The 24,644-nt window shown below is 44.3% G+C and overlaps 1 protein-coding gene across 15 annotated transcripts in view; it reads right to left on the bottom strand.

The window, feature by feature from the left end:
* FOXP1 (forkhead box P1) overlaps positions 1–24,644 on the bottom strand; it is a 381,192-nt gene that overhangs the window by 217,090 nt on the left and 139,458 nt on the right. For 13 of the 15 annotated variants that reach the window (XM_026074865.1, XM_026074881.1, XM_026074883.1 and 10 more), the window contains one exon: positions 916–981. The gene's annotated coding sequence lies outside the window, so the exon portion shown is untranslated. Of the gene's footprint in view, positions 1–915; positions 982–7,571; positions 7,595–8,250; positions 8,400–24,644 lie in introns of those variants that run through there. The other 2 variants (XM_026074871.1, XM_026074874.1) reach the window with 2 other exon arrangements.

Genomic DNA, 24,644 nt, shown 5'->3' with positions numbered 1-24,644 from the left:
GAGAGGCATACATCATCCTGCTGACATAGACCATGGGCATGGCCAAGGACTGCAATATTCACTTGAACTTCATGAATTTCATGCTCCCTAAATAGATATTTTTGGCAACAAAGAACTGAAAAAACACACCGTCCTTAGATCTATTTTAATTTAAAGCAGAAGAGAACATGGACATTTTTTTCCCCTTGAAGTACATTTTAATAAAATTAAAAACAAAAATAGCTCTCATTCACTCAGATGCATTTAGTCATTCTGTAAAATTCTAAGTTTAAAATGAAATCACCATTTTATATTCAAACAAGGTCAAGAGAACAGTACTAACGAGCACTGACATCACAGTGAACGGCAGCCACTGCTTAACGGTTACATCAGTGTTGCTTGTTGCTATGGTGCTTAACCGACTATTAATTTCTGAAAGAAGGTGATTATAAAGCAGCCAGATGAACCTCAGTCAGATGACACCCTTCAGCACCAAACACCGAGCCGCCTTACTCCTGTCTTCTGCAAGTTAATTTTATGAATCACCACTTTTGTGATGTTAATGTCCCTTTCCTGCGTGCAACTTTGGGCCAGCGGAAAGGCAAGGAGTTAACTGGGAAGGAAGGGGCTTTCGCGTTGCATTAAATACAAATCATTTTTGCACAGCGCTGCTTCTTTTCCTTTTTGCTACCCTCAGAAAAAGACCAAAAAGCACGCGGCGGAGTGGCCACAGCGATAAGCGAGCAATCACGGAAACGGCCAGATTGGGCTCTCCATCAGGCTGCTCCACAGCCAGGAGGATCCGAGTCCCGGGCGCTGCCGCTCTGCCGGTGACTGGCCCATGTGGCCTGCCACCGATAACGCAACCCAGCATCTAGACCATGCCTGCCGGACCGGATCCATCCCGGAGGCGTGCAAGACTGCGCTGGTATTTACCTTCCTCAGTTGCTCCCGTGAAGCAATCTTCAGTTACAGCCACCCGAAGAGGTCACTCTTCTTACCCTGCAGAGAAAGAGGGCGACACACGTGACTGCTGGGCCAGGGTTAGCAACGTCCGAGGCGTTTTCATTGGCACCGCATTTGCGAGTGCAAACATAAATAAAACAACAAATGAACCTAATCGCGTTTAATGGTGAATGACTTTCTGAGAGAGTTAATAAAAACAATCAAGTCACAGGACTGCTGCTTTCAGTACCAGCCTGTGTGAGGCTCGTCAGTTCAGCAAGAACAACTTGGTCTTTGGGAGAAAAAAAAAGAAAAAAGAAAAAAAAACAGGGAGATGAGACATCTTTGTTCTCTAGCATAAACTTTCTTAATCTTGATGTCTATCAATCTATTTTTGGTTTGAATAATATATGAGTTCAGCCCTTTGTTTCAGAGATCTGACTATTGTCTGAATGGGTTCTCCTTATTTAAGGCATTTTGAGACCATTTGTAACCGCCGCTATTTTAGCTTCTGGATCTTTTCTTTTTTCATCCTTTTCCATAGAGACACAGTCCTAGATGAGGTTTTGCAACTAGCTGCATCTTTCGTGCCTAATTCAAAAAGTTGTTTACTGTCTTGGGGTGTCTTCTTGTTAAGCACAACCAGAGCACACCAAGTCTGCCAAGGTGGCAAGAACAGCGGCTCTTACAGGGAAAAATAATTAAAGTGTATCTTTATAAAAAGTAGGAGGGAGAAAACAGCACGTGTGGGTTTTTTTACCCTGTAGATTACTGCATCCTGTGTACTCTCTCTTATGCAAAAGAGTATGTAATCTTCTAAGAAACATGACAATCTGCCACTTTCTGTTCATGTAATTGGGATCAACATATGGTACAAGAGAAAAGAAAAACATTTGTTTATTAATTTAGATCAAGTTACTAACTCAAACCACTAACAGCATTCGGAATTAATTCCACATCAATTGACCAAATAGCTTAATAGAGTAAAATTATAACACAATTTCACTGAAATGTTGATCTTCTGCTACAGGGGGGCAGAACAGTATGTAAGGAAGACAGAAAGAAACATGCAATAGTTTGCTGACACAGATGACATCATACGAAACGGAAACTCAGCGATGTGTCGATGTGCAAGAAAGAGCTACGTGAAACTCCAGTTCACAAAATTCACACAGTGATGTGAAGTTTTGGGGGTGTTTGTGAAACTCACCAAATGATAAGTTATGCTATTTACATAAATAGGTGCAGCTTTTTTTTTTTTTTTTAACCAAAGTAGTAAAATATCAACCTCTGGGAAAAATCAGAATCTTCATTAAATTCTTTCAAAAGAAAATGTACACATTTGCCATTTATTTTGGAAGGAAAAAGGTTTTCACAATGAGAATGAGGCATTACCTCTTCACCATTGAAAACTGCCTATTTTTAGCCAGGAAAAAGGTTATCTTGAGATGAAATTAATATTGTTTTCATCTGCTGCTAACTGGCATTATTATTATTATCTTTATTATTATTTTTCTTGTTACTTTATATATATTTTGAATGAGCAGTTTTTCACAATTCTTGTAATGAAGTCCTGGAAGATCAGGGGCCAAAACGTGTGTGTGTTTGCTGTCTAGGAAGCCCTAGCGGCTTCACCGGGGTTCATGTGTAAGACACTCCTGCTTCTGCATTGGAAAGGACATAGCAGTACTCCATCATCATAGGTCAGGTCTCACCTTCCTGAGAGTATGTAAAACAATACATCTTTTATGTAAAATGCATGACCTCTGACATACGATGTGCTCTTAGATTAGCAACAATAAAAGGCTTTTCTCCTGCTTTGCTGCGGGGGTTATCTTGGGTTTGACACTTCAAACCTCTTTTCATATTTATCTATTTTATAAATTTTCTGTATATTTGGCAGGCAGATCTTTATTTTGGCAGTATTTTGCAAGCAGACTTCACTTCTACCCAGAGCCTTCATGATAGCTAGTGAACCATCTTAAAATGCACTTCTTAAGGAAACTGCTGAAAATGACACGTTTGCATAAAATGTGCATAAAAGAAACCTTTCAGAAGTGCCTTAAAACACAGGTAACATTTTTCTAAACACGCCTGCCACATACGAAATAAATACATGACAGGTAAACCCAGTAACGCTGGCCCGACGTTAACTCGAGGGAGACAAGCATGGTCTACCGAGCGCAACCCAAGACGTGGGCTCGGGAGGACTTCAGCACTTCTCACAAATTGGTGAGATTGAAGTCTGGGCTGCTTTCATGCCTGGTTATCTAAGTTGAGATATATGCTACCTGACTTCCAAAAATTTGGGTAATGTACCCTTAAGATTAAAACGAGCAGCAGAGACAGCTGTTCACACCTGTGAAAATTTCTCATTAAGAGTCTAGAAGTCGAGTATCTCAAAATGTAGAAACACAAATACAGACTTTCCCCCTGAAAATGTTTATATGGGCGAGTGAATTGATGTAGGCAACACACATTCCTTCCATCATGCTGTCTTTAAGATAAACACAAAGTACCATCAACACTGTAAGTGTGCGCGTGGAGCAAACAAAGAAAAAATCCCATCCTACCAAAGCAAGACACTTCACTAGACTCATATTTTCCCTCAAGGAAATGATTAAAAAAGAAAACCAAACCACATACAAAAATCCACTTTGCGAGCAGCGGTGGCCATACAGACTCGGGAGTCAAAGGGAAGCTCTCCAAACCTAATGCCTGGGACGCAGTCCCACCAGCTCAGCTGGATTTACGCGCGGGGAAAAGGCCACGCAGAACTACTTTGCCCTGTTCAGGTTTTACCAGACATTCCTGAAAACGTTGGGTTTACTCACCAAGAGCCTCAGTTTACCCATCAACAAGATGGGAACCCGAGTTCTTTTTGTAATGCATTTAGAAAGCCTTGGATGCAAAGATACTTTTGTTATCACTGATTTCACCAGGGTTTTTTGAAATGACAGCTGGTAATAACCCTAAAAAAGTTCATGACCTGACCCAGGGCCATGATCTTTTGGGTTAATTTTACCAGAAAACACGCTTGTTGCTTTGGATCAGGTCCCACCAATTCTCTTTGGTACCAGGGTACCAGGCTTTGCAGTTTTCCCTGCTCTCGGGTCAGACCATTGAACATTTTGATCCCACAATCCATATTCGATTTAGTAGCCTCCTCCTTCAGTACTGCTATTTGTATGAGGGAGGTAATTTCAGGAAAGCTAATTCTGAGCCATCACTGCAAAGCTAAATTTAACCAATAACATAAAGAATACACAGAAATAGACAGCATTGCAGAAGAAAGTTTTACTTAGAAGAGTAACATTTTTACTAATACCTCAGCAAGAATAGCCTTGTGTACAGCCCAAAATAGATGAACAAAGTCCTTGATCCCACACAAACTGGCTGTGAGTAATTTTACACAGGAAAGTAGAACATCAGTTGAACTGCTCCCTTGCTTAGAAATATTCACATAATTTTTTGCCAGTGTCCCAGCCTTGAGAAGCTTACAAATCATTATTGGAAACCTAAACTAGGGAGGAAACCTCCCCTTCGTTACCTAGAAAGCATAATTTTTATTTTTTAAAAAGTGCAACAAAAGATTGCTCCTGAAATTTGATTTCCACTCATTTTTTTTCATATAAGACCTAATTTCTCAGCTGAAATATATTTAATGTGCCTGTTTGAAATATTTACTACCAGGTTTCCTGAAAGCTTTAAAATATCAGAACTTGATAATCAAAATAAGCACTCTCGTGCAATATTTTTTTCCAGATAAAGTGAACCATAACCATTGAATACAGCTATTTCTTTCCCTTCAAAGCTTCCCAAGTTACATTCAACTACACACAGGCTGAACTATGCCCTTCTGTTGCCATTATTATCATTTTGTTGGCATGTAAGGGGATAGATGCATTCAACGATTCTACCAGCTGCAAATTAGTCGGAGGGGGAAAAAAAATCCCTTTTCTTTGGTATTTTGCTAATCCTGAAAATACAGGGTGTACGGTGATGGTGCAGAGCAACACCTGGCACCAGGCGTGCTTGGGGCCCAGTCCTGCAGGCAGGTTACTTCTCCCGCGTGAGTGGACTCCGTTTGGGTTGCTTGTATTTACAACGCCCGTAAATCCCCTGTGCAGCTGCTTCGGGGAGGACTGAAGGGGTCTCTTCAGTTCTGCTGTGCTTTTATTTAAGGGGCATCCAGCAAACCAATAAATACATTAAACTTTTTATTTTTTTAATGCTCTGAGAGAGAAATATTTTTGTGCCCGTAATCAAGGTGTCTGTCGGCTATTGTGCAGCGCGCACTAAATAACAGGAGGAACAGTGCAGGAGCTGCCCTACGCCAGGAGCCGTTATCACCTCCTCAGAAAGCGAAACGCAGGTGAACAGCGAACCTGCGAGAGACGCCGTGCACTTAATTCACCCCGCTTTGGAGAGGGGGAAACGGATTTGGTACAGGCCGAAATACAGGGATACGAACGCTCGCTGCCTCGCCGCTGCTCGGTGGAGGGAGGGAGGGAGCAGATCAGACCGGATTTTCATTTTCCGTCATTAGCAGGCTGCTCGGAATCTCCGGCTGGTGCCTTTGATTTATTCCAAATGGAAATAAAATAAAGATAAATAATAGCACGAGGACAAAGCTACGCACAGCACGTTTTCCCTGTTCGAAATAACACCACCACCTCTCAAGYCCCCTGCAACCTTGGGAGAGGATCGCTTGACGTTAGCCAACGCCACTGGACGCGGCACAAGCCGCCCCTTGTCCCTCCCCCCCCCGTTTTAGTAGCTCTCGCAGGAGATACGGACAGAGTTACAGACAAGTTAAGGACGGCTCGCTTCCAGCGCAGGGTTTGGACGACGGCTCTAAGCCTCGCGTCTTTTCGCGACGGGTCGGTTACTGGCCTCGCGCGAATGGCACGGCGGAGCTGGCCCCGTACTGCGCCCAGCGGACGCGAGTGCCTAAGGCGGCTCCAGCCCGCCGCACGTCCAGCGGGGCGCGGAGAGGCCACCTCGCCCCCTCTCCCCAGCCCCTCGAAATAACCCTCGGTGCCCTCATGCCAGCCTTAACCATTCTATGCCGGTGTTGCAATTCCCACCTTGAGGCTCGAGCTCACGCAGTTAAAGCGGTAAGAGGAAATATTCCCTCCCTAACCACTGTGGAGCAACCGCCGTAGGTGCAGGGCTTGCAGCATTACTAACGGGCGTCTCTGCAGAGCCAAACCCCCCCCCCCCCAAAAAAAAAAAAAAAAAAAGGCAAACCGTTACTTTTCAAGGCTCGTACAGTGTTCACTTAGGTCTGTTCTGCAAAGCTACATCCTTAGGAGACGCTGACGATTCTCCTGCGTTTTGCCAACGCGCCTTCCCTGCTGCGAGCTGCTGCTGCAACTGGTTCGCTGCACCTACTCTGCGTGCAGCCCCGAGACCAAATCCGCAGCTTTTCTTTCTCTCTTTTTTTTTAAAAAAAAACCAAAAAACTTCCGTATCCCCCACGCGGGCCGGTGCCGTGGAAGGGGCCGCTCCTCCTCCCAGCCGTCGGTGCCCAGGTCTCGCAGGCCCCGGCCGCGAGGGACGGACAGCGCGCGCCGGTGCAAGCCACCGCCGGAGGAAGCCCCCAGCCGGCGGGCGCCGCGGCCGAGAGGGCTGCCCACCTCCCCGGACTCCCTAACCTCCCTTACCTTCCAGCAAAGTGCTACTCTTGGTCATGGTCATGTGAAAATATTTTCGAGGTATCCTTTAACAGCCTTTAAATATTGAAGCCTAAAAACAATATTTGCTGTTTTACCTTTGAAGCTTTAACAAAAGCTTTGTTTTAGCATTTACCTCAGTGTGCAATAAGAGTTAATAATCAAATCCGTCCCAACCCCCACAAATGTTAAACAAAAAGATAAAAGAAATGCAAATAGCTATTGTCATGGAAAGTTAAAGTACCTGTCTGTATTTTTAAGTGAAAACTATTATCTCTATCAATCAAAATTTAAGAATACAATAGCACTAATCACACAAGGTGCTTTGACTGAGGTACTTTTCCTCATAAAAAGTTTTTTTTTTTTTTTTAACTGGAGCATAAAAGTAATACACTTACAATTAGATATGGTATTTGTAATTTTGTTATTAAAAACCCTCAGCAGTCTTATTGTTAATAAATGCCTCTGAGTCTGTAGGCTGATTTGTACCCAAGAAGACCAAAGTCCCCACATATTTTAATAAGGTTGATGAGATTTTATTCAGATTCTCACACTTTCCAACATGTGGTGGAACAGCACACTCTTCTGTTTGAGAGGAGTTACTCAAACGAAGGAAATAGTTAATTGGTAACCCAAACTACTACTTCTGGCCTCGCTGCACATTTTCCACATTTACTCCAAATACTGTATGCGCTGCAAGAGCCCGCTTTGAAGACGTGCCCTTTGCCGCCTTCTCCCTAATTTTTTACGGCAGCGTCCTCTCCTTGGACTCCGACCGTCCCCCAGCGCAGCRCACATGCCACAGACGGCACACATTGTGCAGGCTCACCGCGTGGATTTTCTGGAAAGTCATTTTTAAAACTAATTTGTTCAGACTGAATCAGAAACCGAGCTGCGCAGTTAATAAGTGCAAGAGCGAGCGCCAGTAATTACATCTATATTAAAAGAAAGAGCCGGAGATTAAAATACCTATAGTAAATAGTTAAGCTCGGATGCCATTATGCAGACGGTGCCGTGGCGGAGGGACGTCTCCCACACCGAGGAGCAGCAGGACTGTCATTTTTTCCCCCTGCAATATCAGGTTTCCTACTCTCCAGTGCTGGTGCTCTGCATCATGGCTAACATCTCTAGTGTGCTATTAATATCAATGAAGAGACGATTCAATTTCCACATAAGAAAAACCTTCCTATTACGGCGCAGACATTCGAGTGAGGACCCTTGCTAGGGAAACAATAAAGAGCGGAGTTTTTTTTTTTTTTTCTCTTTCTTTCTTTCTCTCTTTCCTTTTTTTGCCGCTGCTTTTGCAGTCCTGTGTTGCACTGTGTTGGAAAGCTTTTAGCTAACAATGGAAGCATTATCTTCAGGATAGTTACAAAACAGGATTTGTTAGTACAAAGAATAATAACACCGAACTCGTTCCCCCCCCCGCCGCCCCCCCGCAAATACCTGCCTACTGCGATACGGCATTTAGTACTTTATTCAGAAGTATATTCCAGAAACACCTGTATTCTTGATCTAATTCCCTGCAACAAACTCCCTAAACGGACCAGGAGGTTTGGAGGACTAAAGCAAGCAAACAAAACATTTTGTGCATTTCTAAAATGGAACAGAAACAAAAGTATCTCACGCTACCGTCGTACAAACTTACCCATTAAGGAGGAAGCAAAAGGCTTAGAAGCTGCACAGAAATTCCCAACCAACTGCAGAAAGTTGAGAGTTTGAAAACACTAGAGCACTTTGGACTATCCAGCCTGCCCGTGCTTCGACACTGGCTGCAGTGCAAGGAAGGACTGAAGGTATGTGGTCTAAACACAACAAAAGCCACTGCCTTACTCTAGATTAAATATGCAGGAAGAGGCCCCTTTGCATAAACACAAACACTCAGCAAATGAGTAACTGGCTCAAATCAGACGCCTGCTGCGCCTTCTACCTGTCCTGATCCCCGGCAAGCTGCACGGCTTGTTTAAGGGGATAGGAGCGACAGAAATCGCATCCCAGCGTCGAGCGAAACGCGCCGCTCGCCTCGCGGTAAATAACAACAGCCCCGACRACTCGGTGCCAAGCGCGCGTTTCTGATCGAGGCATCGCTCTGGCAAAAAAAAACGCAGCCGTGCACCGTGCCCGCGTTGGCTCAGCCGCCCGGCTCGCCACCGCGCAAACACGCCAACCACCACCTGTAAAATCCATTTCCCTTAGTCGCAGCAGCGCACATCCATTACGCTCCCAGCCCAGCCTTTCTTAACGAGGACGCAAAATTAACGCAGAGGCTTTGGGTTGAGCTGACATGCCAAGCCCGAATCTGTCTGTGCTCTCCCCATGTTTTGTTTACTATATGAAAGACAGTCCGCATACAAACCTATTTTAGCTCTAATGAATCACTGGTTAATGCAAGCCTATTTACTAGCTTATTTGGGGAGAAGGAAGAAATTTCTGAAGCTTCCCTGAAAAATGTTATTTCCAAAATATTACCCTCATAAAGTGTCCCCTCCAAACTATATTTACTTCCAAAACCAGCTAAATTAGAGACCGTGATAACCACCATACACCTCTAAGCATTTATTATTATAATTAAATATACATAATTATATACCATGATTTATTCTTGCTTCTAGAGAAATAAATTATGTTTCAGTCTCGTTTGCCCTTCCATCCCAGAAATGGAACCGGGAAGCAAAATTTTAAAGCAATTGGCATTCACTAGTGTCCCTGCCTAACTTAAGGAGTCAAATCACATTGACCTCTTATTGTAAGTCTTAGCTACATGTTGGTTCTGGTAATTTAATTATTTTTTAATAACTGGCAGTATTAAATGATTGCTATTGAAACATAAATAAGATTATACTCCTCTGCCTTGTGCTGCAGACCACAGCGTAACGTGGACCGGAGGAGAGCGTGCCGCACCAAGACCTCATGCAGGAGGACCACGTACACCCATGCGCCAGCACGCGCAGACGGACGCAGAAAGGTTTGGGCTTTACAAGACGCAACGCATGCTTACTGGATTCGCCAGCATGTGCCACGGATTATGTCAAAGGATGCTGGATACAGCTAACAGCTTTAATGAGATTCAAACACGTTCAGCACAGCTACGCACTCGTGCAGAGTGGAGGGAGTTTTTACTTTCCCTTGGATAAACCCTCAGCGTTACAGCACGATAAAAATTGCTAACACGAGCTAGTCAAGCCTAACCGGATAAAAATCCTCCATGAGAGAGTCCTGCAAGAAATTTTAGAGCCCCTATATCATTCACTATTTTTGCACTGAAATGACCTTCCAAATAAGGTGTCAGATAATACGGTTCACACAGATGATAGTGATCTAACCTTGATGCAAATAAACCATAGAACAAAATTTAATCAGTATATCACTGTGTAAAAGCCTTTGTCCATCCCAATGGAGCCCCTAATGACTGTTTTGGCAGTTCTGGCTGGTAGTTATGCCTCCCTGCTCATATATATCTCATACTGGTTGAGCAAGCTAATGGAACTGCTGTTAGTGGAATCCAATATTAATACCCTGCATCGTCCTAAACTGGATGCAACTGAATATATTATACAATTATAGGTAGTATCTAATTCCATAGGTATTAGATACTGGACTCTAAATTAATATTTTAAAAGAGAAAGTGAAATAAATACTACATTTCAGGTACGATAGCTATGAATTCTGGACCTGCTGGTCTTCCTGCTGTAAGACTATGCTACACTTAAACACAGCAGACACAGGACCCTGACAAAAATTGGCAGGCAAGCTTTAGACGCTGAATGACACATACTGATGCACAGAGTCAAAGATGTCATCTTCATGCAAGCCCCACTAGTTATAGGCTTGAGAGAAAATGAAACAAAAAAAAAAATAAAACAAAAAAATGGGAGAAGGGGGGTGAGAGGGGAGCGAGACCTCCAGAAAATAAACAGGGTGTACAGTTTCAAAGGCTACAGACACAGACATTTCATTGTTCAAGCCAATTATCAGTGGAAAATAATAACAACAGATGGATTCAGAGTCACTGACTTTTCATATGCACTTCATCTCTGCACAACAGATGATGAAATGCGAGAGCTATCTCGGAAAGGCAAAACATCTTTCAGTAAAAGAACTCTATACTCCAGATGGGGACCTTCTAAGGCAGCTGATTATCTTCTTATAATGTTGTAAGATAGACTTACTAAAACATTTCAAGAACGGATCAGATAGGATGAGCACAATGGCATCATTATTACAACTAAGTCGCTTCAGCTTCAGGCTCGCGACGACACTAGTTGGGAGATTTCAGCTGGGTTAGGACGGCTTGTTTCCCGTTTTCACAGCGAGGTTCCCCAGAACGGGACCGAAGCTCCRGCTTGGAGCCCGGGGAAAACGGCGGACACGACATATTTGCAATCGCGGGTTGTTTCCACTATAATAATGCATATAAATGCAGAGGGACCTCGTCATCCAGAGGCCTACGGTGATGTAAAGGAGGAGTAAACTCAGCTGAGTCAATGGAGTTACACCGGCGCGAGGCACAAGTGAGATTTAAAACCTTACTTGCAAAGCCTTTACGACAACTCATCTTTTTTATGGGAAATAAAGTATAATTTGCTTTCAAAGGGAAATAACAAATATATGTAAATTTTGGTGGTTCCGGTGATAAGCAGTTCCAACAAATGTCATAAACACCCAGTTAAGAACCACCTACCTATCACAACCTTCTCCCACTCAACTTGAATACCACAAAGTATGTGTTTTTGATAACATGAATCAGGTACACCACAATCTCAAAACTTAAAAAAAGTAGTGGAAAAATTAGCTCATTAATCTTTAAGACAACATTTCTTTAATGGAAGAATACTACATAACCAGTGCATTAAAACGACTGGTTGCCATTTCCACAGTTTCTTCTCCAAAACACTGCAAGGAAAATTTAAAAAATGACAYGCTCTGTAAATCAATATCGCATACAGAGGGGGAGCAATACACAACGCACACACACACACTGAACTTGCACCTACTGCTAATTTATTTCACAAGTTGCAAAATATTTTATAAGTACAGGGCTGTTAACTTCACAAATGCAAAGGAAAGAGATGAGTTTGCGGGTGCAAAGCACAGTGTTTCCCTTCTTTGTGAAGTACTTTGTCAAAAGTAAATTCACAGGGGAACATACGAGCAAAGAGTAAATTTTGCCCAGGGCAAAATTCTGCAACTGCTTTAAGAAGCAAACAAGAACACAAAAGATGTGTAATACAACCATCTGGCTCTACTCATGCTATATCAATAATCCCCAAAATTTATCCCCACCCCCTTAATCAACCCACACTGATGCCACAAAACCAAATGGCATCACTTATGCTTCCTGCCCATCACATTTTGAAATGATATTTAATATGCATACAGTACATATTTGCATGTTAATCAATTTCTTTAAGAAAAAAATATTTTTGCTGCTTGAGTTATTAGTTCTGCTTTTTCTACTTATTCACACTGGGATCTGTAAAACCACCAAGAAAGTCCTTGCGGTAAAGACACTCTCATATCGACACAGCGTGTCAGGTATCAGGATAACGTACCGGTCAAAATTTCAATCTCTTCTTCTCTCTAGTTTTGTGTCACAGTGTGAAAATAGCGGAGGGTGAATAATAATGTGCCAGCAAAATTATCTGTTCAAGAAACATGGGTAAGCAATCCATTTTGAACTTGATTTTGGATGCGTTTCTAAGTGTTGCCCCTATTTGGGATGTCAGGAAGGAGTCAGGCGCAAGGCAAACGGGATTATTTTCCACATTTTTTCCATCTAGGATTTCAAATATTTGCACCAATTATTTTAAAGTGCCCACAATCAAGGAACCAGCTTGCTGCTCGCCATCACAGAAATCAATATGTTCCCGTAGAGGTGCGAGACGCTAGGACTGGAATGTCAAAGTACAAATATCTCCTCTTCCCGGGGGCACACGAGCACACGTTTCACCCCAGCACGCAGCGCGGGGCCAAAGCTTCTTCCCAGCCCGGAGAGGGGGAAAAAACGCGTATAACCCCCCTACCACCGCCCCCAGAGGAGGACTGCTTTTGGGTTGCCTTCTGCCCGTATCGCACGGGCCATCGCGTCCTACTCACCCAAACCGTCCACCGCCGTCGCTGCCCCAGCAAAGATCGGCGCAATTGGATCTAAAAAGCGGGCTCCCGCCGCGCTTCCCGCTGGAGGGGAGCAGCCCTTCGGCCAGCGGCAGGGGACGGCCGGGACCTCGGGCCCGTGAGGAGGACGGACGGCGTGGATGAAGGACGGCTCGGTGCACACCGCCCTTCAGCAGCGCGACCGCGGCGCGGCGGCTAGGCCGCCTCTTAAGCTCGGTCCCGGCACGGCGCGGCACTGTGCAAAGAGCCGGCGCGTGCCTCCAAGAGCTGGCACCCCGAACCTAAGCGAGCCGACACCGAGGGGCTAGACAGACAGACAGACAGCCGGGGGAGTAAAAGGAGACATCGGGGCGATCCAGGTGACCACGAGAGGCAGTGATCTCAGGAACCCGGTGGTTTAACTGCTGTCAGGCTTGCCTTTTTTTTTTTTTTTTTTTCTTTTTTTTTTGTAGACATAGCAGTCTACGAGGAGAGTTTTGAGGAGGATTTTGAAAGAGGCTAATGAGTGGGGCTCGCAGGCGTTTACGGGGAGCTCCTCCCCGCGCGCGGCACGTTTCGGCTGCGCGCTGYGGGCGCCCTCGCCCCGAGGCAGCGGCCGGGCCCTACGCGTTCAACTGAAAGATCGCTCCGCTATTGTTTGGGGTTAGTTGCGTTCTTGAGGGAAAATCTCCAGCCTAACCATAATGATTCATACCGCAACAGCCTGACATAAAAATGGTACCAAAAACAATACTTCAAAGCCGGTCTCTCGCAGGTATTTCGGAGACCAATCACCGCAGCACCGAGGTGCTGACTCAAAGTTCTTATTCTTAATTGACTACCTCTCTGCAATAACATACCCCGACGCTAAAAACGCTGCCCCAAACCCAACGCRGCGCGCGTTGCGAAGGAAACAGCGAAGCGAGGTTCAGCAGCTCCTCTGCTTCCACCTCCTCAGGCAACGTGTCCTCAGGAGCACGCGCGTCCAAGCCAAGGTGGGACCCTCGGCCGCAGCCGGGGTTTCGGCTTGCAGAGGGAAAGCTCTCGCGGGGACGAGCGGAGCACGGCTCCCGCAGACCCAGCCAAGGGAGGCTCCCTCTCGGTTACTCGAGYGGAGCCCGTGCCAGCGGACCACAAAAAGTCCCTGGTTTTAGCAACAACTGCGGTTATCTGCAGGACACACACAGCGAATCCAGCCACCGGATGGGGGACTGCACTAATTGCTTAAGTCTGCTGCAGTGTCTGGCCACCAGTTGGCAGGCGCAAACACATGGCTGCTCACCAGGCGTAGGTTAGCACAGCTGGAGCCAGATGACAAGCTATTAAAGATATTCTTCCAGTGGCAGCATCTGGCTCGCTGGCATGCTCCACATGCAGTTGAGCTGGGTGTTTTAAAGCTCGCTTTCTTACGCCATCTTCCAAGCAGGCCGGCTGCTGTGCGGCTGCCGAGTCTGCTCCTCTGCTCCTTCACCGGCGAAGGGCAGGGCTCTTCCACGGCCGAGAGAAAAGTGCTGGGATTCGGGTTTCACGCGCCGCACACTGGTGGCTGCGCTTCTTGCCCTGCTTTGCTACGTCYGTACGGTCGCTACGCCGGGAAGGAGAAATACAAACCCTGAACGCTCATGGCATAGGTAGGGTGGCAAAGGTGGAAATGCTTTGCCACTATTTTCTTTGGAAATAAGCATACTCAGAGGGTTATGTATGTTCCTACATTCAGGCCACCAACCTGAGATCACAAACACTTTGTTAATTACTTTTTTCTAATCCCTTTTTGGATTGCTTTTGCTATTTCTACGGCTTGACTTGTACGGCTTCTTTGTAAGAATTGAAAACAGTCTCCCACAAACACAGGAACGGGTGAACGGTTTAGAGAGCTAATCCACACCTGGTCTATGTAAAAGGGGCTCATATTTTCCAAACAGAAACACAACCCCTTTTATATATGAACCAGATTTGGATCCAAACGCTAAACCATTCACCACATCCTATGTGGGCCTGTGCAACGGTCAAGGAAAGAGGTGGTCCTGCATAGCTGCACGCGCGTCGCTGCAGAAGCGTCGGCTCCATCCCGACGGGGAGCCCGGAACGAGGAGGAATCATAAAGCTGCACTCAAATCCACGGGACAAGCCTATCTTCAGCCACACGGGTGTTAACGGACAGTAATCCCCATCCTGAACGTGTATTGTACAGAAGAATTAGGCCCTCTCTCTTTGCTCGTTAGAAAAAACGAGGCCTGGGACAGAAAATAACCGAGAACTACATCTTGCCGATGCCAAAATACAATAATAACGCGTTCAAAGTTTTAATTTAGGAGACTACAAAGTCTAGCTCATACATCATAACACCTTGAAATAACACTTCAAGGTCAAATCCTGTGCATTTTTGGAAACCACCAAAACATAATGAAGTTTTACTTAAACACAGCATTTACATTTATAACGCATTTCAGATTCTTCAAGTAAGCTAGACCACATGCTAGGAAAATGTACTTCCCACAACACACAAACTAAGTCATATACTGCCTTCCATCCACAGACTGAACAGCCACTGGCACCAATGGAAGTCCTGTGCACGGATCAAAGGCAGTATGTGGACCTAAGAATATGATTTTTTTTAATTGGCAAAGCATCAAATCCCACTAGTAGTTTATTTTTGTTGCCTTCCTTGTCCCTTTTCTACCCCTCCCACTTATTTCACAACGGAACATTTTTAAACCACTAGAAATCTTTGTGGCAAGGATGATGTCATACTGACACAAGATCAGGTGTGAGGTATGGTATGAATAAATACTTATCCGCAACCACATTTAATTTTCAATGGTTGGGCATCAAGAGACAAAGAAGTTCTTATGCAGACATATTAACCRAGGATTTAATTTTAAATGGTCTGCATTTAAAAGAGCAGGAACAACACACAGGGCAAGCCTGGAAGCAAAAAGAAAAAAAAAAAAAACACCCCAAAACAAACGCAAAAAGTCTTGCACCTTCCTTCTTGTTTCTGGGAAAGCAATGCACTGCTCTACAACTTATTGCTCTTCACAGTAATAAATACACGGTGCTTGATTATTTCTTCTTCTAAGTCACCGATACCATGCAGGATAATTGTACTTTATGCACTGGTAATAAAAACCCTCCCTATGAAAATAAATAAGTATTTTACAGTAATCAAGCAGGAACTAATTTTGTACTTTTTCACAAGTAGCCATTTACTTTGGCAATGAATGGTAATGTGTAGTAGAGAATGCAATATATGCGTTAACCCAAGAAAAATTAGACTTGAAAATTAATACACAGCGAAAGACAAATTTAAAGCAGCCTTCTTGTGTTCTGACATAAGAATATAAAAATGACATGAGCAACTAAAGATTAGTTTACATACTTTTCAATCACAGCTGCCGCTCAGTAACCACAATACCTTTAAAATGACATTCTACAGAAACAGATACAATTTGGCTGCAACAGCGGCTAGATATAGTTAACATGAAATTAAAAGGGCATTTTTTATTTACACACATCATACAGCACTGAGCCCCAGCACAATTACAAAGGAAAGATTTTTAAGCRTGATTAATTTAGAAATAATCTAGTGATAAATAGAGTGCATTGCAAGTGATTCTGCAGAGCAAATTTTTATCACCAGCCTTAGATGTCAAAACACAGTTTCAGGGACAGAGAAAGAACAAGTCACATCTTCTTGGTTAATATTTAATTGGGTGCTAAAGATTCCTCGTAAGGACCTCTGAACCACCACTGACAGCCCCACAAGATGTCCCTATCTGTGCAAAAGATACCAACCCTTTCTGTATAAACTAAAATAACATTAAATTTAATCAAACCATTCAATTAATAAATCACTTCAGTGGACATTGCAGCCCGAGCCCCGTTTAATTACACAATTTTAAAAATATTTGCACACTGCAGCCACTCAGATTGGCTCTGAGGTTTCATAATACACACTTAACACTCGAGTTGGAGAACAAATTTATTTAATAAATGCAGAGCTAAGTGCAATAATGCCACTCCACTCAAACTGCAAAATCACTTAGCATATCCTGCGAGAAAAAGCAAATAAACTTTTTCCCTGTTTAAATGCACGTCGCTGCCACCGCTGGATCTGGCTGCAGCCCGCGTCGATCCAGCCTGTCCGCTGCGTCCTCGAGCTCCAGCTCCTGGGGCTCGTGCCCCATGCCGCCCTCCCCGCTTCTTCCCCTTTCGCTCCTGCTGCGATGCTCTTCTGCCCTCCTTCCTCCTGGCTCCCCACTGCGCCTCTTTTCCCGGACTCCCCACCGCCCTCCACGTGCTCCGGCTCTGCCGATTCCCACTCCTCGTCTGCCTCCCGGGCTCCGTCCTGTAGCCCTGAGCCTCCCCCACCTGCTCTGTCCCTCCCCACCGCGCCAGAGAGCTGCAGCGAAAAAAAGCTGTTTGCAAAAACAAAACAGGATGGAGGGAAAGGGCTGGGGAGGAGAGCGAGGGAAGGAAAACAGTTGAATAAGGCCAAGTAGAACTAAACAATTTCCAACAGCAGCAAGGGAAACGTCCCAGCGCGAGGGCGAAAAAGCAGAGCCAAAGTGCATTGCTCCAAGCAGGACTCCGGTCCTCGTACGGGCATAGCGCCGATATTTGCAGGATGGGAGAAAACCGTGTTACTGCCATATGTAACTAGGTGTGACAATGCGGGAGAGTTTGAAATATATGTGGACCGAGTGGCGGCCTTAAATGATGGGAAAGAAAGCAAAGCTAAGAGCTTGCCGCAGCTTATAGACWCAGCTGTGTGCAGCAGCACAGACTTTGCATTCATTCATATAGAACCCAGCTTTAACTTCCTGTGGTTCTAGCATGCTTTTCTGCACAAAAGTTGAGCCTCAGAAATAAATAGGTCTATATTTGGCCTGCCCTGGATTCAAGAAGTTCTCCACAGCACTTTGCATAGAAACAATTTGAATTAATGCAGGTTAAGTTTTCAAGATTATAATATTCTTTACCAAGCCAATGGATGCACCTCTAAATTCACTGCCCTGACAAATAGTAGAGCTCTTGAAAGTCTGCTTGTATTAGTTTTATGGATCTATTCTACTGCTTAAATCAGGTCTCATTAAAATTACCATCCACACAAGTTCTCCCACTGGGAAATCTACATGCCAGAGCTACTCCAGCTCCGCAGGCGGTGCTCGAAGGGGGTTGCACAGCGCAAAATAGCCGTGGACGCGGCGGGGGGAGGAAGGCGAGCGGAACAAGAGGACTTCAGGACAGCAAACAAGTTCCTCCTTACCCTCCTCTGATTTTCATCAGTGCAACTTTTACTCAGGTGGTGCAAATGTACCCATGAAAAGAAACGCTCCTGCCAGAAATGACACCGGGGCTGGGGGGGAGGAAGAAGAAAAAAAAAAAGCGTCCCTCAAAAAGCCAAACCCAGCCTCAAACATCCATTTTAGTGTTGAAATGGCAGGCTAAATRTGCAAACACTGCACCTGATGACTTACACTAAAGCATATGATCTGCACACTGCTCCTCCAGTTTAATTTTTAATAGTAACAGTACTTAAATCTCAGCATTAATGTATTAATGTTCAAATGAATACAATTAAGGGCATCTCTTTTCTTCTGTGCTAATGACCTGGAAGATCTCTCCACCGCTCGTATTTGTGGGGAATATTACAAATACATTCTGCAGCAGTTGTTTTGGTAAAGAAGCAAAAATCTTTGCCTTTTAAATATAAAGTAACAGGAATAATGAATAATATATCTTCTGATTTTTGTTCTGCCATGATATATATATAATGATATATAAAATGTTCATTTATTATTATCACACATCCTAGGAAGCAGACATGCAAAATTACTTTTTTTTTTTGTCTTATAAGGGTCATTTATCATACAGAACGTCCTCCAAATAGGTAGTCCTAAAATCCCAATTTACAAAGACATTTTTTAAAGCTGAATTCTTCAAACAGGGCTACTCTCCTGATGGTTAAAATAAAAACTTTATGATATTGAAATATCTAGATTTAAGGAGGGAGAAATGTTCTGCATTTTCTTTTAGAAGTTCCTGCTCCTGACAAATTAACGTCTGCCTATTATTTGTACCTAAATCTTGCCACATTTATTAGTAACAAAAGCACTTGTGACCCTCTTTAGGCCAAGTTCACAGAAGAAAAGCATTCGCTATAAGGGCATTAATTTTTATCGCAACATCTGTGATCTTTGGGTGGGGAAAGGAAACACCATAAAAAACGAAGTCTGTATACACAAACTATCAGGCAGATTTTAACACTTATGCAGAATAATGCAAAGCTTTATTTTTTTGATGTTAGCAGGCGCTTTTTTTTTCCCCCATTCCATTTTTCAATATGTAAAATGACAAAATGCAAAAACAAAAACATGAAAATGTGCTTGTTAGGGCTGGCCTAGTTTTCTGAAATGCGCACAAAAATAAAACCCACTCATAAGATCTTATTTTAATATGTAATAGAAGAATCTGGCAAACATTAGCCAGGATAAGTCTAGCCAGCGAACACAGACTAACATACTAGTCTGCTGCTTCTACGCAAAATGGAAATTTGAGCTTGTTCTTCCAACATACAAGAGCAGTTTCTTCAACCTAAAGAGCACTGAATTAACATCCCGCCCGAGCGCGCGAGGGGATGTGGCTGCTTGACTGAACAGTATGTTTCTGCTCAGATCCTTGGCTCTCCCACACGGCTGTGCCAAAATTTAGAGTTTTAATCATCTTATTTGCTGTCAATTTGAAAACGGAGCCCTCTCAGTTCTCGCATCTCCTCTCTCTCCTTTGCCAAAAGATGGGGCTGGTAAAAATACGCCAAGGTAAATGCATGACTCTTCCCCAAAGCGACACCTCCGCGCGCCCAGACCCGGCACCCACGGGGCAAGAGAAACCCAGCAAACCCCAGCCACCACCACAACACTCTTCCGAAGTATTTTCTTTGGGCCCCAAATCTCCCCGAAGTCGTGCAGCTTCGAGGCAGCAGCCTACGGGGGGAAGCAAAAAATGGAAAGATGATCTGGAAAGGAAAAGGGAAGCGGAGCACCGGGGTCACCACAGATAAAGACCCCAAGGAGGAGGAGGCAGAGGGGGAGGACGGYGACAAAGCGCTTAATTATAAACCCCAAAACATTGGAAAACCAATTGCACGCTGACGATTTGCATATTTTGGGGATTACCTAAGGATGAGGAAGGTTCTGACTTAATCGGCTACCTTTCGGGACGGATTCCCCCAGCGCGGGCGCTCAACTCCATGGGCAATCCCATTAGAGCGGAAAGAGCATGCAAAACACCCTTGGGAAGCCCAGCTAAGGCCACAAACAGTGAGGAAACAACCGCGAATAAATTCTTCAGTTTTCAGACTTGGGAGGCAAATGCCGAGAGAAGCAGAAGACGGGAAGGGCAAGAGGACGCTTTATAAAAAGCGCATTTCATGGGGCACGTGGTCCTGAGGTAGGCCTCCATCCTCTCAACAAGACGACCGGTTTTACCCCAGTAAAATAAGCATCCCAAAGAGCAACAACCAAGTCTCCTCTTGGAGCCAGCTGAACTCAAGATACATCTCTCTTCTGCGATAGGTGGTGATAAGAAAAAGCTCGAAAGCTGTATGAATTCAGGTATCAAAGGCGCTCTGAACGCTCCTTCTCCTCCTGACTGGCAACGGAGCCCGTTAAAAAAGCTGCTTCCATTTACAACTTTTCCTCAGGCCACCCTCTATCATTTCAGATACCCTCTATCAGCTCGTATTTATCCAGGAAAGATGACCTGAAACGCCGCATCGCGCCGAGCCGAGCCGGACCTCCCGCCTCGCGCCCAGGGCGGCGTGGAACCCACCGCGCTCCAGCGCGCGCGGGGCGAAACCGCCCGGCAGAAACGATCCATGGGGCAGGTAGCCCCCCAAAGCGGGCGTGCGCCGCGAGGGCCGCGAGCCCTTCGGCATCTGCTGGAAGGCCAAGCCTCAGCAAAATGCATTTTTTTAAAAAAACGGACCGAGACACCGCAGCAGGATGAGGACCGCCGAGAAGAAAGTCAGCGCAGAGGGACGCGATGCTGGACCCAACCACTGTTATCAGCCGCCCGCACTTCAAAGGGCCGCAAAGGGCATCACGGAGCCCGACCGAATCCGTATCTTATCCACCCCGACGGCGCAAACACCTTTATCGCAACGGGCTCGGGAACGGTCGCGGAGACTCCCCGGTCTCCCCCAAAGACCCGGCACGATTTGGGTCACAAAGCCCTGCTCGCCCTAAACCCGCTCCTCGCTCACCTGCGCTTGGATTTGATCCAAGCGCTCCTGCAGCTCCCTGTTACATTTCATTCTCTCTCTCTCTCTCCCGCGCGCGAAAGCTTTGGCAACTGAAATCTATTACGATGTCAAAGGTAGCTGACAACATAAAATGTATCCCGCTGAGTTGATGCCGCGCACTGCTAAATTTACAACAACATAAGTATCATAAAAATTATAAGAACTGCAAATTAACCACTGATTTTTTTTAGTTCGGTGACATAAATAACAGTAAAGATCTGGATAACTTCCAAACATCTTTACAACTGTTTAATTTGTCAAAATCCATCAAGTGTATTTCAACCACAAACCTGTCCTCTACAGTGCATTAGTCTTCACATACTCGCACTGGCATCAAAAGCAACAAAAATCACGCTTATATAATTACTGTGTTCTGATGTATCTTTCCACAGTCACGCATTCATTTCTGCTTTTCCTCCTCAGTACTTCTTTATTGACACTAACAGTCGGCAATGTTTTAAAAACATTTGTGCAAAAAATAAAAATAAAAATCATTACTATTTTCCATTCTTCGTAGCTCTGCCCGGGATACTCAAGGAGGAACGTTTCTTTGTTTGCCGATTTGACCGTTTTTCCGCTCACGTGTTGCGTGTACCTCCGGAAGCTCGCGTCAGCAAACCCTTTTACTTACGCCATTATTTGTGCACTGAGCTCTGTGAATGTACAGYCGCTTTTCCAGCTGCTGCAGTAGCACAGGTAAAAATCAAACATTTTGCGGGGTAGGTGCTATTGCTTTTCCTGGGAGGGGCCAGGAGGAGGGAAAAACTCATTTTTAGATATCTATTTACTTTTTATGGTAGCTTATCAATGATTGTCTTTTCTAAGGCATCCGTTTACTGAAAAGAGCATGTTTCTTTCACAGTCATTGTAAGATTAACTCAATGTGAAGTCCAAATTTATCGAACTGATAGTGCGCAAAGTTTGGGTCTTACTAAAAAAAACACCAAACTTCTTCTATTATCTTACCCAAAATAGGTCAAATTAAAAATTTCAACAAATGTAGATGTAAATTACTCGAGTGCTTTTGAGCACTTGAGGTTACAAGTAATAAAAGCCCCTCAAATAAAGACACTACTAAAAAACAGAATTTAATCAACTTCTTTAGGGCATGGGTTATAATTTTATTGCATGTCTGCAAGAGGCCTGCAACACCAGAGTTTAGAACCTTAAACACTGCACCTCATCCCTGCCGCAATACAGATGTGCAGGTATTTTTGGTTTGACTGATGCTGGTGGGCTTGCGGGGATGGAGGTGGTGCAGCAAACCTGCTGGCCACCAGCGATTTCGTGGATTTGCCCATCTTCTCACACGAGAGCTGATACTCGGGGGACACCGCGCTGTTCCTGCACTCCCGCGGCCAGCCCTCAAAGCCTCAGCTGCCGTCAAGACCGCGCAAACGATGCACACATTGAGTTGTCTCCATGTCCCCACAAAACCGGCATCCCAGGCCTGGTGGCTTCACCACTGAATGATGCGCGCCACCAGGGTGACGTGGCCGGGTCCCATGGGGTATCAGACGCAGCAGCACAGCATGCTTTTTGAAGCAGAGTAATATATACTGCGATGTGTTATACCACACCGATTTCAAGACCAAATCTCAACCACAATGGCTACCCATATGGCAGCAGGAAAGGAAGTCGAAGGATCGGGTTTGACGTGATAGGTTAAACTCCATCCCCTCCCAGTTAACCATACAGTAAATCTTTTCAGGCTGCAAGAGCAAAATGGCGTTATTTACCGTGTGCCTTAAACAATAGGATTTATGCTTAAAAAGCAAAACAACACAGAATATAAAATGGCTCTAAAAATTAAGCACCTAACTATACATGGAATTTGGAATTAATTTTCTCGCTGCATTGTTTGCAAGAGCAGTATACTTAAATGGACACAATTCATTCAGTGACACCCAGAAGTACCATGCAAGCGCTGCGGAATGATGTAAGTAATTCAAAGCTCTTTGATTAATTCTAACATAATTGCACATAACTGGAAAAAATCACAGCAAGTTGGCTTGCTATATTGTATCGCATAAATCAGAAGCGATTCCCACAAAATCTCTCCTATCCAGACTATTTTAGCGAAGCAATGTATAGCTGTTAAAATAATTTTTGAGTGATTTTGATTCTCACTGTGGTGTAATGAGTAATGAAGAAAGCACAACTTTTTTTATTCTGGTTTACAGCAATGATACACGTTTCTTCTTTGACTAAATCCTCGGTGACTCAGTTCTACCTGTTTGCAACAAGAAGTTCTCATGTACTCCCCCTACACTGAAAAATAAGACTTCTGCTATCCCGTTCCCAACTCACACAGAGGGGAAGACTTTGGGGTGCCTGCGAGCTTCTCCAACTCGTGCCGTTCGCTGTAGGATAAGACCCAACATTGCAGTGTCCCAGTAACTTTTAAACAGCAAACAGCCACCAGTACCAAGTAACACTGCCTGGAGATCAAAGAGGCACAAAAGTGAGTTCTTTGCAGGTAAAAGGAGACTCTCAGCATGAACCTGAGCAAGGTTTTTCACTTGATTCAGAAAAAGAGGGACTTGTGCTGGGTTCRCTGCCCTCAAAACTAGTCCTATGCCTTAGCAGTTGGCTTCTGCAACCATCCTGCTCTGTGCTCCACACCAGACTTTGCGACTTAAGCACCTCTTTCCAGTAATCTGCCATGGGAAGGCCATAGCTGCTTTGTCCTACATGGAGACTAACGTTTTCAGGCCTGGAGACTTAATTACAACCTACTCTAATTGCCACACAGTGCTAAAGTATAAATATTAATAACATTAACCAAAAAAAAAGTGATTAAGATGGCAAGCTGAAGACTGAATCAATAAATCAACAGTAATCTTTTTTCTTAATCACAGTGGCTACTCCACCCTTTTTGTTGATCTTTTTCTTTTTTATCCTTTATTTCACTATAATCTCCTGCATCTTGATTGAATTAGTTCAAAACAATTGCACACCTACCCAGGATAAGCCATGCTTTCGTTTTAAAACCCTTGCAGGGGTAGCAGCTGCACGGGGAGTTGTATGACATTGTTGAGACCGACCTTTCATTTCTCAGCTTCTCTCTTCTCTTGGTTCCCGTCCCTGAATCCACAGGGCAAACCAAACAACTTGGCGAATTTGTTGGCAGTCGAATTTGCTCTGTCTAGGAAGGATGTAATTGTGATAGATCTGACCCGCTCCCGGTCTCTCTGATTTATTAGTACATAGGTTTCAAGGAACCTTCATTTAACTGTCTTACTGTAATCTGAAAACTAGTACAAAAAGCAAACCATGTATCTTCTTTAGACATATCTGTTGATCAAATATTTTACTCCAATGTTCCCTACAACATCATTACGGTACTTGCACATGTTCACCCTAAGTATAAATCTTCAGCATATCCTACATGCCTCTGCAGCAGCTTTCCTGGAAACGGGTTTATTGTGTTCTAGTAAACTTCATTCTTGTTATTTATTCTCCTTTAAAAGAGAAGTTAGACTTTACTGTATTTGCTCCTAGCGAAGACAAGTTTCTGCCTATCAAAAGACAAGTTTACTGCAAGGACTCTTGTAATAATATTGATAATGGGTAGAAATTACACATTTTATAAGGGAAAAGACAAAGCATTTCATGTTTTATAATAGTTGCGCTCATATCAT

The sequence above is a fragment of the Apteryx rowi genome, unplaced genomic scaffold (assembly GCF_003343035.1).
Source record: "Apteryx rowi isolate R43461 unplaced genomic scaffold, aptRow1 scaffold_4, whole genome shotgun sequence".
Taxonomy (NCBI): domain Eukaryota; kingdom Metazoa; phylum Chordata; class Aves; order Apterygiformes; family Apterygidae; genus Apteryx; species Apteryx rowi.
This window is presented reverse-complemented; position numbering and strand designations above follow the sequence as displayed.